General features: G+C 40.4%; 1 pseudogene; it reads left to right on the forward strand.

Annotated features, from left to right (window-relative positions):
• The first annotated feature begins 4482 nt into the window (after positions 1 to 4482).
• On the forward strand, positions 4483 to 6324 carry LOC140498265 (probable E3 ubiquitin-protein ligase DTX2; annotated as a pseudogene).
• Positions 6325 to 18169: the final 11845 nt, after the last annotated feature.

Below are 18169 nucleotides of genomic sequence, written 5' to 3' on the forward strand. Positions count from 1 at the left end.
TGCCATAGCTTTGACATCTCCCTCTGCAGTTCCTTTCAAATCAAACACTTGAAAGACCCGTGATTCTATTTGGCAATTCTACATACTGCACAACCTGAGCATGATCCAACCTTAATCCATTGCCTTCATATTAAATAATTAAACTCATTAATACTTTGGCACTCATATTCTTCTGTTTCTATGGCATAATTGCTTGATAAATTTTGTAGAGTTCAGGATGCTCTTTGAAGTTCCATTTACCAAAATGATAAAACAATAATAAGGAATAGCTGATGTGGAGGAAAACACCCTGGGTTTGGAGCCTGAAGGTCTGAATTCAAATTCAAAATCTTCTATTTATTATTTGTGTGACCTCAGGCAAGTCATTTAACCTCTTGGGGCCTCTGTCTACCCACCTATACAAGGAAAGGATTGGGCCAGCTGACCTCTAAGGGCTCTTCTTTGAATATATGAGTTAGATTGTAAGCTCATTGAGGGTAGAGATTCTCTTTCATCTCTTTTTGTAAACCCAGGACTTAGCTCATAGTAGGTGCTTAATAAACATTTATTGATTGATTGAATTGACTTGAGTTAAATGGGTTAATTGGTCCAATTAAAGCCCAAGTTTAATTTGAATTTTATCCACTTCTATTTTTCCTTCTGTAGGAGTGAAAAAGTCAGAGAGAGTGTTCCTGGAGAAGAAGAAAAGATGACTGAAACATCACCTAGCTTATGGTTATTTTTGGATCAGTGCTCAAGAATGAAGCTGACCTGGAATCCACCTTCGTCTTTCAGGTTCAATAAGCTCTTTCACTTTAAGCTATTTACTAAGATAAATTTAAAGCTTTAAATTGTAGTGGACTGTATGAACACACAGCTATGGACTTCATTCAAGCCAGCCTAATTCATTCACTTCGATTTAATTCAAATCAGATCAGCAATGATTTATTGTGTCTAACGTGTCAGGTACTGGGCTATGCTCAGGAATGTAAAGACAAAAACTAAATAGTACCTGCCTTCAAGCAGCTTACATTCAACTAGAGGATTTTGTATATAAAATATGGACAGAAAATACAAAGTAATTTTGATGAAAGGAGCACTAAGAGCTAGAGAGATTGGAGAAGGTCTCTTTTTAAGAGGTGACCAACCTTTTCTTTCAGTAATCATGGAGGGTAGAATTATGGTACATACCTGATAAAGCATAGAATCCCTCTAGCAGAAAGCTACTCAAGGTCTTCTCTAATCTGGTTCCAAGCTGTCCTTCCTGACTTCTCATCCTATGTCACTCCATATAATTTGCATTGCAGGTAAATAAAACTACCCTTCTCATTATGTTTTTTTACCCCTCCATCCATCAATTAATAAACATTTATTAAGTGCAAAGCATGTGCAAGACACATGGGGAAATAAGAAGAGGCAAAAGACAACCCCTGCCCTCAAGGAGCTCACAACCTGATGGGAAGACAGCAAATAGCAAATATGTACAGATAAGCTATATAGAGGATAAATAGGAAATAATTAACAGAGAGAGGTTATTACTATTGAGGCTGGGAAAGACTTCCTATAGAGGATGGGATTTAAAGGAAGCCAGGGAAGCCAAGAGGCAGAGATATGGAGTGAGAGCATTCCAGGCATGGCAGAGACAGAGAAAATGTCTGGAGCTGAGAAATAAGAGTATCTTGTTCAAGGAACAGCAAGGAGGCCAGTGTCACTGCATGAAAAGGTATATGGCAGGGAGTAAGGTATAAGAAGATTGGAAAGAGAGAAGGAGATTAGGTTACAAAAGGCTTTGAACACCAAACAGGATTTTGTATTTGATCTAGGATGGCAATAGGAGCCACTGGAGTTTACTGAGTAGGGGACTGAGAGGATAAGACCTGTACTTTAGGAAAATCACTTCAGTGGCTGAATCTGAATAGAATATGGATTGGAGTGAGGAGACTCTTAAGACAGACAAATCTACTAGAGAGGTATTGCAGTAATCTAGGTTCCAGGTGATGAGGGCCTGACTAAGAGGGCTGGCATAGGAGAAAAGGGGATATATTTGAGTGATATCATAAAGGTGAAATCAATAGGTCTTGACAGCAGATTGGATGAGGGAGGGGAGTGAGGGATAGTGAGGAGTAAAAGATGACACCAAGATTATGGGATTGAGGGACTAGGAGAATTGTATTCTCTTTTACAGCAGCTGAGAAGACGGATGATAAAGTCTCATGAGGAAAAATAATGAGTTCTATTTTGGTCATGTTGAATTTATTGTTGTTATTTCTCCTTCATTTTCAAAGTGAACCAATGACATCACAGGGTGATGATTTGATTCCTGAGTGAGATTTAAATGAGGTATAATTTGCACAAAGTTGTCAGTTTCACTCTCTTCCACAGACATCAAAGTCTAGTGGCAGGACAAAGGTTGAGGAGACTGGTGATGGTCTGGGATGCATTGAATAATTTTGGCATCTTTGATGTCTGTTCAAGCTCTAAGTGATCTACAATACCTGCTTTAGCCACCTTCATGGCTGTTGGAACAAATTGTTTTCATCTCCCCAACTCACTGGAAAAGTCTTCACATGCTTGGGGTAGACATCCCTCTAAGTCACCTACGGATTTGAGGCCTGTCAGTTACTTTCAACCTTGTTTAGCCAGTCTGTGAGGGATGTGACTACTGTACATTCTACAGCTTCCTGGGGCCACTGGTGAATGTTCAGTGACAAGTGAATGTCAGGTGGATGAGGAGTCCTCTAAAGAGCTCAGTACCAGAGATGCTAATTCTCCTTGAACATCCCATCCACCCCTATGTTGAATTGAAGATGTCTATTGGATATTCAAAGAAAATTGGAGATGGGAGCAAAAATATGGTAAATAAATCCATGTAAACTAACGATCTCATCAAGTGAAGTAGTATAGAGGGAGAAGAGAAAAGGGACCTGAAAATTACCCGATGGGACACCTAAGGTTAAAGGGTGTGATCTGGATGAGCATCTAGCAAAGAAGATTGAAAAAAAAGCAATCAGATAGGAGAACCAGAGAGACTGATTTCCCAAAAATCTAGAGAGAGTCCTCAACAGTTTCAAAAGCTGCAAAGAGGTCAAGGAGAATGAGGTCTGAGAAAAGGATATAAAATTTGGCAATTAAGAAATCACTGGTAACTTTGGAGAGAGCAGTTTTGGTGGAATGATAAGATTGGAAGTCAAATCGCAAGGGGTTAAGAGGAAAGAAAGTGGAGAAACCTAATGTAGATGGCCTTTCCAAGAAGTTTAACCACAAAGGAAAGAATAAATACAATTAATTGGGATGGAAGGATCTAGTGAGAATGTTTTCAGGATGGAGGAGACAAGGGTGTATTTGTAGGCAGTAGGGAGGGAGAGATTGAAAATAAGTAAGTTGGGATGTCAGGGGCAATCTGTTGGAGGAGAAGGTATGGAATGGGATCACTTGAATAAGTAGAGGGGTAAGACTTGGAAAGGAGTAAGGTCACCTTATCAAGTGAGACAGGGGTGAAGGAGGAGACACTGTCAGGAAGCATATGAATGATATGAGATGGAGAAGAAAGTGCTTATGCTTAATGGCCTCATTTTTTTTTTTTTATAAAACAAGCACAAGGTTGTCAGTTGAGAGGGTAAGGAAAGGAGCAGTCATGGGAGGTTTTGAGAAGGGATGAAAAGGTTTGGAAAAACTGCTGTGGAAAGTGGAATAGTAAGCTGACAAAGTAGTTACAGAAGAGTTTTCTAGCAGTAATGAGGGCCCCACTGAGGTTGTATAATATCAACTTTTAGAGGACCCAGTAAAAATAATTCTGTAATTTTCTCCACTTTATTCTATAGTACATGTACAAGCAAAAGCAGTGACAGTGGGAATAATCCAAGGCTGAGGTGTAGCAAGACTCAATCAATGAAATGATAAGAGGGAGAGAGTGGGCATTCAAGAGAGGAGGACAATGTAGAGTTAAATTGGTTTACTAAGAGGTCAGGATGAGGGAAAGAGGAGAAGGTACCTAATGCCAAGTAGATGGCCTGGGAGAGAATTGAGGGGTCAGGTGACTGGAGGTCTTGATGTGCACAAAGAGGAGAGCTTTGCAAGGGAAGACAGAGGGAAAGTTGAAAAGCCAATAGATTGTGATCAGTTTAGAAAGATTCAGAATTCTTTAATGTAGAGGTTCTACATTTGTGGGTGATGGCAATGTCTCTATGTATGACTGAGGTAGAGTGGAGGTAGTTATGGGATGTGAATAGGTTGAAGACCTGAGTGGTTAAGACATATGAAGAGTCAATATGTATGTGAAAGTCCCCTAGTGTGAAGGCAGGACAGGAGGGGGAGAGAAAAATTATGAACTGTGTACTGAACTCATTGAGGAAGGAAGGGGAGTGACCTAGAGATCTGTAGACAATAGCTACTAGTATTTTGATTGAGAGGTAGATATGAATAGCAAGAACCTCAAAGGAGGAGAGGTAACTGAGTGATGGAGGTAGTCGATGAACCTGGAAGTGGCACTGGGGAGAAAGGAGTATGCAACTTCCCTCTGTTGACTAGTAACCTTAAAGGAATGAGTGAGAGTTCAGTCAGTACTGGAAAAGGTGGTCAGGAAGGCTGTGCCATCCATCAGAGGAAAACTGGGTTTCAGTAACAGCTAGTAGGTGGAAGGTGGAAAAAATTTTTGATGAAGAGGAGATTTTTGCCCATGGAACAGGCATTCCATGGATGGAGTGGGTAGTATTTGTTTGGAACTTTGGGGTAGAAGGGCTGAGGAGGGTGGTAATAAGGAATCAGGAGCTAGAGTGGGGAATGGGGTACAGATGATTACTGGTGGGAGATCCCAGTCACTGGGATATATAGAGTATAACCAGCTGTGAGAAAATTCATCAATAAATGAAGAATCACAAAGGATGTTGAAGATCAGGCTGGAAATGAATGTACTATAAGATGAAAGGCACATGGTCATACTGGAAACCAACCTTTATTATTCCTCTTTCCTCTGAAAGCTAGAGATCAGGCAAGAAAGGGTCCAGAGGAAATGGAAGCTGAACTTGCACAGTGGGAGAAGGGAGTCCCACTCCTCACCAACTTTTGTCTTTTGAAGGCGTAGACATAGCAGGAGATGGCAGGTCTGATGTCAGAGGCTCATTTACTGCTCTTTGCACTGTAGATTCTCCCAAGCCTACTTTCTCTAGGATACCTTCTCTGACTTCCAGTGAAAGTGATTTCTTCCTCCAAAGTTGGAGAACTTAAAACAAGAGGGGATTTCTTATTTAAATGGTACTATCCATGCATATGTGAATCTAAATTCATAAACATAGGTTTGATACAGGTAGAAAATGCTGTCATACATCTTCTTGGTCCACCCAGAACAATTTTCTCATTTCAAGGTGAATAGTTCATTTTTTGCTTCCCACATGAAAGTTAGCATTTGCTTGCATTTGTTTTAATGTTATCCTTTATACAGTACCACCAAAAATGAAAGCTAAAGCATATGACATGAAGCTGTGGCATGACATAAAGAATATGTCAGTGCTTGCCCCCAGGACCTGTTCCAGCTAAAATCAGTAGTTCCTTCCCAGCCTTCACTGTGACCATGGCTGCCGGTGTCCCTCAACAACACCTCTGAGAGTGCCTCCTCTAGTGTCCCCAGCAAAGCCAAGCAAAGTCCAGAAGGCCCTCACAAATGCAGCATGCCAAGAGCCTGAGTGGGTACTTAAAATTACTCTAAAGAGCTGAAGTCCAACCCCCACCCCCATAAGTACTGCATAATCTGTATGGAGAAGTTGTCCACTCCCTTTGGCTACAGCTATATGATAGCGAGCAACAAGATAGGTCTCAATGTTGTAAGGAGGCTCATCAAATGTAACTACCTTTTCTGAAGGATGGCCATGTACTGGACTGGGGACAAGGATGGAAGACTTCAGTGCCCTTCCTGTAAAACTATTAATGGAGAGAAAACTGGCATCCAGACTAAAGGAAATATGGAGCTTGCTGTGTTCAAGGCCTTCCTCCCTGGCCACTAAGACTGTGGGATGATAAAGATCATTTATAATATCCATCGAGGAATTCACCATCCCAAGCATTTGAAGCCAGGAAAGCTGTTCACAGTCAGGGGTTTTCCCATTGCTGCTATCTTCCTGACAATGCCCATGGCAGAAAGGTTTTAGAACTTCTAAAGGCGGACTGAAGAGAGCATCTGATCATCATGTCAAGCAACCTGACACAGACAAGGTGGAGTGGAATAAGATCCACCACAAAATAGAGATGGGCCACAACATGACTGGCCGTGGCTACCCTGACCCCAACTACCTGGACAACGTTCTGGCCGAACTGGCTGCACAGGGAGTGACCAAAGACTATCTCGACCAGTGACACTATGGAACTTCCTGGACTGAGACACAGGCTGAAACTTGCTGTCATCCCTAGGAGCTCTGCCCCAGGGGACCCACTAATGCTCTACAGTTGACCCTCACCTTACATCCCCATCTTGTCCCTCATCCTTTTCGGAGAAATGATGCATTTGGGGCTTAGTCATTGACCAAACAGTCCAGAGGTCATTTTTATCTAAGATCTCAATATTTTTCCATGATGTTGATGTCATAAACCTAGACGTGTCCTGCTATCCTAGACGCCTGGAATTTTTTTCTAGTTTGCACATTTTGACTTACTCTACTCAATCTGTCCACAGAAAAGGCCATAAGCCTGGGTAGTAGTTTGGCAGGTCTGAAAGATGCAGCTACCTAGATGAATCCAGACCAGTTCTATCTCCTAGCTGTGGATGGCTCCAGATTGGTGGTGCCTGCAGACCCAAGATGGTGACCTTTGAAGGGATGACCTCTTGCCCACCCATTCTGATGGTCAACTCTTCCTTCATAACTCACTGCTGGTTTTAGGAGTTTCTATGCTTTTTTTCTTGCAATAAACTCAAAATACCTACATACAATATATGACAAGAAGAATCCAATTTAGTTAGCTGATGTCTTTCTTCTCCCCAAACATTTCTATCATCTCCAGTTCTTCTCTTTTGCTCTCTGTCTCTTGTTTTGTTGCTGTCTATCTTGTCCTACCTCTTTTAGTCTCTGTCTCTCTCCCTTACAATCCTTTACTTTACAATCATAATCCAGATCCATGTTGCTTCCTAATGAGAAATAGGTAAACAGGAATGAAATGCTAATTCTTCTAAGAAAAAATAGATGATGAAAATTCTGGAAAAGGAATATCTGTTCTAATTTGGGTTCTCATAATTATTTTTGTTGTTGGTAATTTGATATCATCTAGCTGGTCACATATCAAGGAGACAGCATGGTGGAGTGAATAAAGTGTAGGACTGGGAGTCAGCGAGACTTTGGTTCATTTTTCCTCAGACATATGCTAGATGTGTGACCCTGGTAAGTTAGTTTCTCTGTGCCTCAGTTTCTTCATTCATAAAATGAAGGATCTGGACTTGATGATTTCTAGGGTCCCTTCAAGCTATGAACCTATGATCCTTCTCAAGTGGCTACAAACACATCCAAAATTTTGGACAGGAAAATGAACAGCCTGTCAATCTCCTATATATTGTAATAAAAAGTCATGCTGACTTCTGACTGAAAGGAAGACTAAGAATTCCTTTCAAATAAATTCCATTAATTTAATTTTGAACAAGAGTTTGCAGGTTAGATGTCTAATTTCTGATGTTCAAAGAATGGCATCCTCTGGTAGAATTTTAATGCCCTTCATTGTGTACCTGAATTGGGTTATTGAAAAGAAGATTTTTTTTAAAAGTAATTTCTCTATAACTGTTTGATTCACTGCTACTGATGAAAAGAATAGTTTTTCTTACAATTGTTTTTCTTCCCTGCATTAAATTTTCAAACTTAACTTTCACTGAGGGACACTTCAATTCCTACATTACATTTTTGTGCATAAAATACATGCAAAAACACCTTGGAAATTAAAATAAATTTTGCTTTTATTTGCAATTTTTTAGGATGTACCAACCACCCACTAACTATGGTAATTACCATTTGGGTTGACAGCCTGACTCTTCATTTTCTGAGCTTGCTCCTCTGATTTTTCTGACCCTGACCCTTCTTGACACCTTACATCTTTTCATCCCTGTTTCTGTTTGCCTCCTCCATATTTCTAACCTGATCTGTTTTTTATGACTCCTCTTAGAGTGATGACAACCTAAGCTGAATGAGACCTAATAATTTTAGCTAACATTTCACATCTTCCTTCTCCCAGGTCCTTTCTCTCAATGATGAATTCACAGCCAAGCATAGTTTCTGGCCCCAGACTCTCCCTTGGTTACTACTGAAGGGTCTATCAATGAGGCCTAATAGGTTATTGTAAAAGATGACTGATAAGAGAAAGGAAGAGATTTTTACTAAATCAAGGAGAATATCGAAAGGGAAGAGAGTAAGAAACACTACTCTTGTTCCAGATATAGGTAATGAAATTGGCTTGAATTTTAAATCAGAATCAGATATTTTCCCCCAAGTTCTCCTAAGATATTTTACCCTAAATTTTTTCCTAATACTGAGGTTTGGTGGATTGGGAATCATAACAATAGAATTCAGCAAAATCAGAGTATAACTTGTTTGAGCAAAACATCGGATGGAAGTGGAGGTAGCATTTTATGTCAGTGTAGTGTCTCACATCTATGAGGTAGGTTGATACCTAAATTCACAGTGATTTTAGGCTAAGAAGGGTAAAATGGTTTCTGCTTATGCTCTCAGTTAGAGAGCACAACTTTCTTAACAAAGGATTGGGGGTAAGCTTTTAATCCCCCAGGAAAAGTTCTTCTGTCCTGTGTGGCTTCCACTGAGCCCTTATGTCACCAACAAAGGGACATTTGACAACAAAAGGACAAAGTGAACCACAAGGAAAAAGGAAAAAAAATATGAAATCCAGCAAATGTATTCTTTAACACAATAAATTTAAGAAAAACATGAACAGAAGTAAAGCTAGAGTAAGGGCAGGGCCCTAATTGATTGTTTTAATGGCTTGTTTCTCTTTCCTTCCTGCTCCTAGATGAGCACCGTCTGTGATAAAACACTCAGTTATGTGAATTTCCCAGGTTGGCATTCAAATGGAGGTTATCTCTCATAATCTTCCAGAAGGGTATGGAAGATATGGCCAATCCCAGGTGCTGCTCTGTTCTCCTGCTGTTGCCCTGGGATGACTGCCACCTCTTTCTTTTTTCCTTTTCTTTAAGAGTCCCACAGGATCCACAGTAGAGGAAGAATCCTCTGGATAACGGATCATAAGAAATTCAACTCCTAGGAAACTGTTTGCTTCTTTTGGTAATCAATAGATTGTCTGGGGACTTGGACATTTTTAAAATACCGTCTATTGTTGTATTTTTAGGCTTTCTAGTTTTGGACGGAAAGGACACAATATGGACTTGGAATTTTTGTTCTATACTAAAATGCTCCTGAATTAAGCTCATTATCTCCAAACAGACACTTCATTTTAGACCAGAGACCTTTGGGTTTTCTCCATTTCCCAAGCTGAGTGATGGGGAGGGGGAGTAGAGACTCCAGGAGAAAGTTATTCCATGGACTGGCTTCTCATGGGCAGAAACAGATAAAATCAAACCCACTCCCACTGCCCCCAAGGGAAGAGGAGAGACATAACCTCATCTAAATTTGTCTCTATGGTAACCTGGGATAGGCATCGATTTACAAAAGATCTAGGTGAAGAAAAGGTGAATGCTTCCAAAAGATTAAAAATAGCCATACCAAGAATTTCTAAGGAGGACATGGAAGATTGAAGGGGGCTCTCATAACCAAGGAGGAATGAAAGCATGATATGGAACATCAAGAATAGTATCAGAAAGATTAAATCCAAGAATGAATTGAGGCTTTCAAGAAAAAAGAAAAAGAAAGGTTATCAAAGGAGCTATTTTTGTTTTAAATTATTTGATTTTCTTCTTTCTTTGATATTTTGGTATCTGAAAGTGTAAGTCCACTGACTGGGGGCAGATGATGTAGTGTTAGGACAAGACATAGAAGAACTACTCAGCTCCTATAATCTTTCTATCTACTATATCACCAAGAATGTTTTTCAAGCTGGAATGAGTATTATAACTGTAGTGAAGAGGTTACATAAGTTTTTTTTTTTTTAACATATTCAAGTTTTCTGAGTTCTTTTATTAGAAGCTCAAACAATGAACTCCATTTAAGCAATGTCCCGCCTCCTTTCAACTTCCTTTTGTGTGTTGCTTTCCCCATTAGATTGTAAGATCCTTAAGGGTAAGGACTTTCTTTCCTTTTCATATTTTTACCAGCAGCAAGTTGCGCAGTGCCTGACATACAGAAACATGTCAGAGACATAGTGCCAGGAAAATAGGAAGCTAGAAAGGAAGATGAGGATGAAAAGCACAATCCAATATGGTCATTAACAGAATGATGGGTCAAATAGCCAACTAGATTATAAATAGAGTAATTAGCTCTGATGAGGCAGGGGAGATACATCAATGTTACCATGATTTCAAAACTTATCAAGGTCTATTATCTCTGCTTTTCTCATCTCTAAATGAAGCAATTTGGAATTATCCTGACCAATTATATCCCAGGATGCTAAAATATCTAACAAATATGATTGATTGTGAAATTAATATTTATACAGAGTGTGATAATAATGATTAAGAGCCTCAAAGAGGAACATTTAAAGGAAGTAGGGATATTTACTAGGGAAAAGAAGAGGGAGAGAGAACATGATGACTCTCTTGACATAATACTCTCTCCTCATTGGTGTAAATCAATGACCTCTACTTGCATGAGCACCATGGGGGAGTCAGTGAGAGGTGGAAAGAAGACAGCACCTGGCTCTTTAAAGGTTTTCTTCAAGCTCTTTGGACTTTGGGCACCTTTGGCTTCCAGTTTTGAGAAAAAAGGTAGACAATGCTACCCATATTTCAGGTTGCTAAAGGAAAAGACTGGGAAGAAGCCACTATAAGAGAAGCTGGAAGTCTCCATGATGTCCTCTCCCCAGATTGCTATGCTAGAGAATTTGGGGAACTTCCTGTTGGATGAGATCTAGGACTCTCTTGTGGATTATTATTTGTCATTTTTTGGGATTGTTTGGATCTAGCTTTATGTGATTAGAAAATTGTCTAACCCTAAAAATTTATTGTAGAGGTCAGGCTGACCTCAAAGGAATTTCAGGGAAGCCAGATGGTTGTAAGATTGAATGCTTGGATCCTACCCACTGTTTGTTTTGGGTCTGATTAGGTTATATTTTGAGAGTCCCAGAACTTGTGGGCTGAAAACATTTGCAACTGCCCTTCTCTTGGAGGCTACCTCCTGCCTACATGAAGGCAATCAGTCAGATGTCCTTATACTCTTGGCTGGAGCTTATATACTGTATCCTCACAAAGACTTGGAGAAAGGGCCACCCCCTTTTTCTGGTTCTCTTTCTCCAAAAAACAGCCTAATAAATTTCTTTCTAAAATTTTGATCTTGAGGTTTGTTACACATGAATAAGAATTCTGGTGGTAATGATGGAACCCTGACAGTTGGTCCAAGGAACTTGAAGGCTCCCTGAGGCTTAGGATTGAATACAGGGAGGACCAAATAATATGGGATTAAATTAGTCAATTGAGAAACTGGTGATTTCCTTAGGGGTTCAGATTGGACACAGTCCAGGCCCCAATTTTTTATGTCCAGAAATTTAAGGGACTATGCTTGACCCTAGCCCAGAGAAAGACTTGGACAGGGTTAGAATTAACCCAGGTCACCTTGCTCAACCAAATAAGCAGTCCCCTTGACTTGATCACTCAAAAGTTTGGTAAGCAAGCAGTTGCTGAAAGCAAAAACAAAACAAAAATTATTGGTGAAAATTAGGATGAAGGTCCTTTTGGTAGAGCCTTCTTTCTTTCTCCTTTTCTTTCCTTTACCATCTTTCTTTCATCAGACCAGTACAAAGGAGAAAATCTTTTTAATTCCCATTCTTGGTCTTCAGGGTCCAAGATGTTTTCAACAAAGCCCAACCAATAAGCTCGTTAAAAACCATACATACTTATTTTTATTTCTCCCTGTGTATGGGACTAAATTATAGTCCATTTTCTCCAACTAACTATTTTACTTGTGTGTGTGTGTTCATCCTTTGTTGCTGAAGAAGATCATGCCATCAGAGAAATGATGACATGACTTTCACTTGACTTTGTTTTGAGTGAGGGAGGGCTGTACAGGTCACCAGCCTCACTTCTCCTGCAGAGCCATCTGAATCCAGTGACCAGATATTCATCAGAATGACTGGAGATGACCCAGGATGAGGCAGTTGGGGTTAAGTGACTTGCCCAAGGTCACACAGCTAGTGAGTGTTATATAAATGCTGTATAAATACTAGTTAGTTTTTTCTTCATGTTCTCCAGCTGACTCAAACATATAAGTTGTTTTTCCAACAATATCAATGGCCAAGATTGTGTCTTTTATCTCAGAAAGTATTTGTTGAGTATCATCTATTGGCTCCCTCCAGTAATCACCCAGCACTTATTGATTTATTGATTATGACAGTGATCCTGATTTATTGAACTGGTGATTTTCTAGAATAAGCCCCAGAGCTCCAACATACCCTAAAAGTCAATGTTGCAAGTTTCACAATATTGAGTTTCTATTTCATCAGTCAACAGATATTTGCTCTTAAGAAACACATTAGTAACTCCTTAAACAAGGAAGGGGACTTTATAATGCCAAATGGGAGCTATGATTTCTGCAAAATCAGAAAGTTAGTTGTACCTTTTGGGTTTAGAACAGATGATTAAGCAAAAGTGACAGGCTTTCCAATACTTGGGGCCATAGCATTATGGATATAATTTTCAAGCAGCATTAATGAGATGTTGAGCTGCAGGGGCACAGGGTTGCTACTGATTGGACTGTACATCAAAAAAGGCTTTTTCAAATTCCGACCAAAAGATTCCCAAGGTTTGTTGAGTTCTGAACTGCATTATACAGAATGACAGGTTCTGTGGTTACATCAGTCAAGTGGGAAGGACAAGAATCTGAGGAATCAGAGATTTTACATAACTATATTGCTTATGTCCAGCTGTCACCAAAAAAAGAGAATCACAGCTTTGTTCTAGGCATGGCTTTCCAATGAATGTAGTTATAGGATTTTGAATGGAAGACTCATTTTGATTTCCTGTAAAGAAAAGACTAAAGGATGTCTCGCTTCTGAATGATGGGATATAAAAATCTTGAGGGCAAGGACGGTCTCATTTTTTTTTATATGGCATAGTGTCTGCTGTGTAAAAGTGTTTAATAAATGCTTATTGATTATTGGGTCAAAGTTGTTATGTTTTACTATTAGTTAATGGTTTTTTTAGTAATTATATTAAATACTTATTATTCAGATGATAGGCACATATAAAACTTGGGCTTGGTAATCTAGTAAACATTTATTAAGTGACTACTGTGTACCAGGGATTGTGCCAAATGATGGAAATACAATTAATAAAAAGAAAGACAAGGAGCTTACAATTTAATAGGAATCCAGTGGGAATCAGTCTAGTGGGAATCATTCAACACAGAAAAGGAGGCACAAAAATGGGGAGTGATCATCAGGAGGTAGCAGGCAAAGCAGCAGATGCAGAATTGGAGTGAGCCCCAAAGTCTGGTTTCTTCCCTCTGTAAAGGAAAGCATGGGGAGAAGTTTGCTACTCCCACCTTCCAGTCCTCCAATCAGAGGGGACAAGAGATTGAGAGAGGTGGTGTCTGTCCTGGCTTGAATCAGCAACATGGGGATGAGATTACAGGTGACAAGTTTAATGTGGGAGGGATATCTTGGTAGAATTGAAAAAAACCAGACAGGGTAGTTAGACGGCTCAATGGATAGAGCATTGGGCCTGGAGGCAGGAAGAGCTGGATTCAAATCTGGTCTCAGACACTTACTAGCTATGTGATCCTGGGCAAGTTGCTTAACCCTCTGTTTGCCTTGGTTGGTTGTTGTCCTTCATTATCCAAGAGGACCAAAATGATATCACCATGATAAAGTGAAATTTCATTGTGTCCAACTGTGGCTGATCAGACCAATACGAACTTAGAATGCTCTACCACAAGTTGGGTACAGAGAGTCTGTATAAATTTTTAGAGTGGTTACCCCAAATTTGTGCATCCTACATTTACTTTGTGCTGTCTAAATTCTGATTTGCTCATAGAGCACAGCAGCCTTTCTGATCTGGGCATGCCATGCTGAATAGTCCTGTGCTAGTGTCTCCTATGCTGCACAGTTGAATCCAAAGTTCTTGAGAGAGATCTTAAGAATGTTTTTGTATCACTTCTTCTGACCACCTTGGGATCACCTGGCCCATGTGAGTTCTCTGTAAAATAGTCTTTTTGGCAAGCATACATTTTGCATTCCAATAACATGGCCAGCCCATCGGAGTTGCGCTCTCTGAAGTTCAGCTTGAGCAAGGAGTTCAGTGCCTCATACTTTATCTTGCCAGGTGATCCACAGAATCTTCCTAAGACAGTTCAGATGGAAGAAATTCAGTTTCCTGGCATGGCACTGGTAGATTGTCCATGTTTCACAGGCATACAGCAATAAAGTCAACTCAATGGCTCTGTAGACCTTCAGTCTGATAGTCAGTCTAATACCTCTTCTCTCCTAAATTTTCTTCAGAGCCTCCAAAACACTGAGCTTCCTCTGGCAATGTGTGCATCAACCTCATTGTCAATGTGCACATCCCTGGAAAGTACAATACCAAGGTAAGTGAACTTATCCACAGCATTCAAAACTTCTCCATTTGTTGTGACCAATGGTTCCACATACGGGTGGTGTGGTGGTGGCTGATGGAGCACCTGTGTTTTTTTGGTGTTAATTATTAGGCCAAAATTAGCCCAAGTAGCAGAGAATTGATCCATACTTTGTTGCATCTCAGCTTCAGAAGCTGCATTGAGTGCACAATCATCTGCAAACAGAAAATCATGCACCAACACTCCCTCCACTTTGGTCTTGGCTTGTAGCCCTTGATGCTGTGTTCCCCCTCACTGAAAGCATTTGACAACATGGATGAAAACATCATGCTAAAAAGCATGGGAGCAAGCACACAGCACTGTTTCTTCACACACACACTCCACTGGTGACTGGGAAGGCACGAAAGCATTGTTCATTATCCAGAACCCAGGCAAACATGCCATCATGAAATTACTGTACAATATTGATGAACTTCTCAGGGCAACCAAATTTTGACATAATTTTCCATAAGCCCTCATGACTAACAGTGTCATAGATCTACAAACCTTGTGTACAGACCTCTGTTCTGCTCCTGGCATTTTTCCTGGAGTTGTTGGGCAGCAAACACTATATTGACTGTTCCTCAGCCCTTTCTGAAGCCACACTGGCTCTCAAGTATATGACTATCTTCCAGGTGAAGGATCAGCCCATGAAGGAGGACTCAAGCAAGAATTTTGCCAGCAATGACTAAGAAAGAGACCCCCTGTGATTGTTATAGGACAATCTATTCCCTTTACCTTTATAGAGATGGACAGTGGAGGCATTCTTTAACTCCTGGGGGATAACCTCCTCTTGCCATATAACCTGGAAAATTTCAGTCAGCTTTTGTATGAGCAATGGTCCCTCTACCTTTTAAATCTCAGCTGGAATAGAATCAGCACCAGGTTCTTTGCCACATGAAAGGAGCCTAATGGCCCTCTTCTTCAACCTCTTTTTCAGTTGGAAGTTCAGCTAAGGAGGGATGACTTCAACCTGAGGTAAACAGTCAATGGCCTCAGCATAGATTGATGATGGTCTGTTGAGAACACTATGGAAGTGTTCAGCCCATCTCCCTAAGATCATGTCCTTATCACTAATCAATATGGCTCCATCAGTACTGAGTAGTTGTGATGCACCATAGATTCTTGGTCCATAAATAGCTTTCAGGGAATCATAAAAGCACTTTGGATTGTTACTATCAGCATAAAACTGAATTTCATCTGCCTTCTTACTGAGCCAGGAATCTTGCATCTCTCTAAGCTTTGCTTGTACTTTGCTTTTGATAGAATTAAATGCTGCCTTCTTAGAGGTGGATGAACTATCCTGCTGGTAAATCTTGGGGAGTTCTCATTTTTCATTTAGCAGCTTCTGAATTTTCCTATCATTTTCATCAAACCAGCCTTGGTGTTCTGACCCAAATGAGCAAATGCAGTGCTGTACACCAAATTTCTGAGAGCTGCCCACTCCTTTTTTGCTCCACTCTTGCCAAGTATGTGTTGGTTCAACTTTCCCTCCAAGTCAGCAACAAACTGTTCACTCTCAGAGACGAGCTCTAATTTGCTGACATTAATTCTTCTGGTAGTCATTTCGTCTTGGAGGAGACACTTTTGATGAATGCGACTATTTAGCTTGGAAAGGATAAGTCTGTGATCAGTCCAGCACTCTGTAAAACACATTACCTTTGCCACTCTCACATCTTGTCTGTCTCTTTTCCTTACAATCTCATAGTTTATTAGATGCCAATGTTTGCTGTGAGGGTGCATCCATGAAGTTTCATTGCATTTAGGTAAACAGAAAACAGTGCTGGTGATGAGAAAGTCATGTGATGCACAAGACTTCAGCAGTAAATGATCATTGCTGTTGCTGTTTCCAACTTCATGCCTCCCTAGGACCCTCTGCCAAGTCTAGTAGTCTGAGCCTACTCTAGCATTAAAGTGTCCCAGAATTATAAGCTTTTATAAGCATGTATTTTTATTCGTGCATAAATTGGATTTAAGTGAGCCTGAGTTGCATGAAGTTGTCAGCCTCACTCTCTCCTCCAGAGTCATCATAGTCCAGTGGCAGGACAGGGTCAAGACAGCTGGTGATGGCTCAGGATGCAGTGGATGACCTTGGTGTCTGCTGTGTCTAACCAAGCTCTAAGTGCTCCACATCACCTGCCTCAGCTGCCTTCATGGCTGTTGGAACACATTACTCTCATCCACCGATGCCTCCAGAAGAAGTCTTCACATGCTTGGGGTAGACCCCCCCCAACTCACCAATGGGTTTGAGACCCCTTGATTACCCTGAACCTGGTTTGACCCATCTGCAGCTTCTTCGAGCCACAGGTGAGAGTTGGGTGGAACAGGTGGACACCAAAGGTGGAAAGAGCCCTGAAAAGGGCTTGGCAGCCATCACACCCAAGGTACTGGTCCTCTGTGAACACACCCTATACCCTTCTGTTTGCCTTAATCCACTGGAGAAGGAAAAGGCAAACTATTTTGTTACCTTTGCCAAGGAAACATCATGAACAGTACCAATGTCCATGGGGTCATGAAGAGTCAGACGCAGTTGAACAATAACAATTATTTATGTCCCTAATTCACTAATTAATTAATTTGAGAAACATTTATTAGGGGCCTATAATGTGATAGGTCCAGTGAAAGGTGCTAGAGATACAGAGACAAAAGACAAAATAATTTCTGCCTTCTAAGAGTTTACTTTCTATTGATAAGATATAACATGTAAAAAAGAGCTTCTCTTTGTCTCTCTCCGTCTCTTTCCGTGTGTGTGTGTGTGTGTGTGTGTGTGTGTGTGTGTGTGTGTGTCCTTAAGGGGAGGTGTAACTGACATATCTCTGGGAACCCAACTCATCTATGACAGTAGGAGTTGGGACAAGGCTACCTCAGAGAGATAACATAGGCTACTATAAAATAATCAAATCATAATATCCAAGGTGAGAGGACTTTACCAAGGGGAAAGATAAGGATATATCTCATGTAGAAAGTGACCCTTGAGATGAGCCACGAAACTTGCTACAGATTCTATGAGACAAGAATGAGAAGAAGATGCATTTCACGCATGAGCAATGGTTTGTGTCAAGTTATAGAAATGGAAGACAGAATATGAATATCAATTTTGTAGCTGTGCAAAGGACTGGAGGAAAAGACTGAAGGAAGAGATACCATTTAGGGGACTGCTGAAGTTTGGGGGACAAGGGATGGGACCCTAAATTTTGGTGTTGGTCATGTGAGAGGAAAAAAGGGGACAGATAAAGGAGTTATTGTAGAGTTAGAATCAATGAGACTTGGCAACTAATTATAAATAATGATGATGATGATAATAGCTATAATTTATCACTTAAAGGTTCTATAACACTTTATACATATTATCTCATTTGATCTTACATGAGGGGTGAAGGAAGAAGAAGAATTGAAGATGATTCTGATGTTGCAGACAAGGGTTGTAGTGCCCTCAAGGGAACTGGGGAAACTAGAAAGGGAAAGGTGATTTTGAGGAAAAGGCAAATGAGCTCAGT

Source organism: Notamacropus eugenii, chromosome 4 (assembly GCF_028372415.1).
Source record: "Notamacropus eugenii isolate mMacEug1 chromosome 4, mMacEug1.pri_v2, whole genome shotgun sequence".
Taxonomy (NCBI): Eukaryota; Metazoa; Chordata; class Mammalia; order Diprotodontia; family Macropodidae; genus Notamacropus; species Notamacropus eugenii.